The sequence below is a fragment of the Setaria viridis genome, chromosome 5 (genome assembly GCF_005286985.2).
Source record: "Setaria viridis chromosome 5, Setaria_viridis_v4.0, whole genome shotgun sequence".
Lineage (NCBI taxonomy): Eukaryota > Viridiplantae > Streptophyta > Magnoliopsida > Poales > Poaceae > Setaria > Setaria viridis.
In genome coordinates this window covers 6643502-6647405 of record NC_048267.2, presented here as the reverse complement: position 1 = coordinate 6647405, position 3904 = coordinate 6643502, and the positions used below count along the sequence as shown (strand labels likewise).

Below are 3904 nucleotides of genomic sequence, written 5' to 3'. Positions count from 1 at the left end.
TACAGGGAGGGGAGAGAAGCGAGTTTTGTTTGGGCCACTGGATCAAAATACAGTCCAGCTTCGCCGCCGGCAATTTGGCCATTGGAGTTATGGAGTAGGAATGTTTTGGCATATAGTATTGAATTTGAAAAGGAAATGAAAAGCACTTGCATATACCATATATGTAACAACCTGCTCACAATAGCAACATCAATATGATTTCCCAATGAAATACTCGCATGAACACAACAGGTGCAACAATGCATACGACCGGGAAAGACAAAATCTTCCTCCAACACTCCCCCATTTGCAATTTACCACTACAGGAGCTGCAACCAGTTCTATCTCTGACTCCGGCAGAACCAGACAACCAGAGTCTCAGAAAAAGGAAACAGAAAATTATTTTGCCCGCAGACTTCCTATATCCATTACATGCAATTCAGCAACCTCCGGCCATGGCAAGCATCAAGTCCAGTGGAGAGATGCCTTGTTTCTCTGAAACAGTCGAATTGGCTCCCTGATTTCCACTCGCTGCTGTTAACATGAAGGATGAAATTGTAACTCAATCGGTTTAACACGTTCCACGGCAAATGCACTAATGCAAAAAGAATATACGTGTCAAGAAAGATTGCCAAAAACTGGTGGCCAATTTCTCATAAAGCGGGTACAGTTTATAATCAGTAACTTCTTGGAATCACGTCCTGCCAATTGATGATTATCCATGATGCAACATCACAATGCGCAAATCCAATGCTGTTCAGAATTGTTCAAAACTGGAACTGGACAGAACAGTGGCACTTGTTACTAGCAATCCTGGAAGTTTGCACCTTCCACATCACTGCATTTCTTCTCATTTGTACCTCGTGGGTAGTAATATGAAAACCTATTGACTTGTCACCTAGTATTTTTTTGAAGCAATAGAACTTCATTGCATCATATAACTGACAGTTTAAACCTTAGATCTTAGTCATCAACAAAAGTATGGGTACAGTTTTAAACTTTGGCAGTCCACGATATCTAACTCGGCTCCCCTCAACTGAAAACATGCAAGAGATTGCACATGAACATTTAAGGAAAACATGCTCAGATCCCACAAGTCACAACTCTTTGTTTGAAGCACAGTTTGGTATTCCCTTGCTTCCAATTTCCACCACACACACTCATGCTTGCAAGCACGACCATGGACACACCATTCTAATCCATGCTACAATTGTTAGTTTAAGTAATTTTCTAATCCCTTCACAACAGTTATCCTGTGTGCATACCACAAAACAACAGTACTTCACTAATATATGTACAATTGTATCATATTTGCATAGATTAGATTGAGGAACAGGATATATCCAACAGGGTCAAGCATGACCCAGATACACTAAACAAACGATTGAACTAATTCATGCTTCTTGAAATAATTCTAGAACTCTTGAAAATACATCTTCACAGAGGTATGGCAAAAAGGTCCATCATATGTTCCATATTTACATGTTCCATATGAGCTGTTGTGCTTAACCTATTGACTGCAACTAGCTTATATCTTGTTATTTTATTTCAGACCGGCCTAACACCACCAGATGGCATACAAGATATATTTTCATCATGTACCAACATTGGTTTCCAATGTAGAATGTTTCTAAGAAACAGTGCATCAGATTCGTTCTCTCTGGCAAAACAGTGAGATTACAAAGAACATGGCTCCTCATTTATTTTCTCAAGCAAAAAATAAGAATAGGACACAGGAATTAACTGTCCATGATTAAAACTTGTTAACTCAATGTAATGTATGATGTTATTAGCAACAACCGAAAGCAGGGACACAGGCATACTTGTCCATGTTGAAAACAATAAACATATTGCAGTCAACTCACCTGCATTAGTTGCTGATTGGAAGATGCCTGAATTTTTAGATGGACCTGTCATGATATGTGGTATACGACGCACAGCAGGAGCATTGGAAACACCTGAAGGTAGTTTGACTAGTACTTACGAAGTATCCCTAATACACAGAATAGACCCCCCCCCCCCCCCCCCCCCTCCTCCAACAGACACACGTATTGTCAGGAGACAAATGCTAATGACGATGCCGGATGCATATGCATCACAGAAGTGTATGTCAAAAGGACACTGAAATTTGATACTCGACCCAAAAGAGAGGATACGAGTCAAAAGCAGGATCATCATGGAGTAAGCATGGGCAAAACAACATTGTTGATATGCCTCCTATTTGTGTATTACCAAAAGTGACCAACAAGAAAAAGATAGTATTTATTCAAAAAGAAAAGTAAGAAAAATGGTAGTAAAGGAAATCGCAGATCTGACAGACATAGTCAGTCAGTAGGAGGACCCAAACTTTGGCTTCTATCAGTAACTTGCAGAGGCTAGGGTTATTGGCAAACAACTATTCAAGTAGCCAATATGCACGTATGACGTATGTTTACTGTGAGAGAATGGTAGAGTACAAATTCAACAAGCAGTGAAATCTACCAGCAGCTAGTGAAAAAAGGTACTGTTTAGCACTCACCCTATCGCTTAACAAAGGGCATAGCCTGAATACCTGTGTCATTGAATGCTCACCACCTACTGAATCACAATGCAGAAATGATATAGAAACAAGTGGGGACCTAGGGGTAAACTAAATTTACCTTCAAGAAGTTCTGGCTGTGGAGCGATCTGTACCATTTTCATGTATGGCGTGGCAGATTGGGATGATGAATTTCTGGAACATGCTGCGATCATAAAAATAAAAACATGTAAGTAAAACTGAGCATGTATTGCATGCAGTGATGAACTACACAGATTGTGTGAAGTCACACATAGAAAAAGGATATTTTCATTTGTGCATTTCTCATAGAAGCTGAAAGCCATACCTGAATGTTTTTTCCCCTGAATTGAAAGTAGCCTGCATGAAGTAATGCGGGTTGAACCATTAATTTGAAAACAGAAACAGCAGGATGAACAGAATGTTTCACTTTGCGCATTATACCTCTTACGCAGAAATGCACGAGTGAGAAGATCTGCTGGTGTGTGATTAGTTGTCTGCCACGTCTGGGGCGTTCCGGTAGCCTGCTTATATTTAGCAGAATTACTGTAAGAACGCATGAAGATACTCAAAGATTTAGTCCTGGATAGGAGTGCTTGGAAAACAGCTACCTGAACCCTGGTTTGTGGCTCTTGTTGGGTTTCAACTCTAGCCTACCCCAACTTGCTTCAGACTGAAAGGCTATGTTGTTGTTGTTGTACTATAAGAACGCATCAAGAATGCATTGGAAAAAAAAGAAATTTGGACAGCACAGCACAGTGGGTACATATAAAGAGGTGATGTAGGAGAAGCTAGCTAAGTAATGAATTATGATATGGGAGAAGAAATCAAGAAGCTGATGATCGAACCAGTTTGGGGCCGCATCCCACTGCATGGGGGAATCGCAGTGGCACCTTGTTCAGGGCACCTAGCAACCAAGTCCATGATCCTTTGTATTCCCTCCGGCTTGAACTTCTGCCATAGCATGGAGCACCTACAAACAAGGAGGCAGCCACTGAAGTATCATTTACTTGCAAGTTGCAATCAGCTAGAGCTAGCAAGCAGTAGGGAAATTTTGCTTGCTAGTTGGATTTCGCCTTTCACAGTCTTTGTAATGAAGTTGTGTGGCGATGTCTGGTGTACCCCTTGTATGGTTTCCGTCCATCTTATCGAAATGAAAAGAAAAGACTCACTCCACCGGACCGATCTATGTAGATGTATACAGTAAATTAATTATTGCACGATAAAACGGGAAAGCAAATTAGCATCCAACCTAACTAAAGTAGTAATTACCTGGTGCGATCTGCATGCATTACGGCAATTAACTCGGTCAGGCCAGTTGTACTGGGGGGTTTCTTGAGACGGTAGTGGGTTATTGGTCCTGCCAACAATGACACAATCTTGTCGCCG

General features: G+C 40.9%; 1 long non-coding RNA gene across 1 annotated transcript; it reads right to left on the bottom strand.

Moving 5' to 3' along the window:
• Nucleotides 1–2060: 2060 nt before the first annotated feature.
• On the bottom strand, nucleotides 2061–3695 carry LOC117855843 (uncharacterized). The gene is made up of 3 exons (XR_011898329.1): nucleotides 2960–3695; nucleotides 2844–2875; nucleotides 2061–2702 (listed from the first exon to the last, which is right to left on the bottom strand). It is a non-coding gene; the product is annotated as an uncharacterized lncRNA (long non-coding RNA).
• Between the last annotated feature and the right edge of the window lie 209 nt (nucleotides 3696–3904).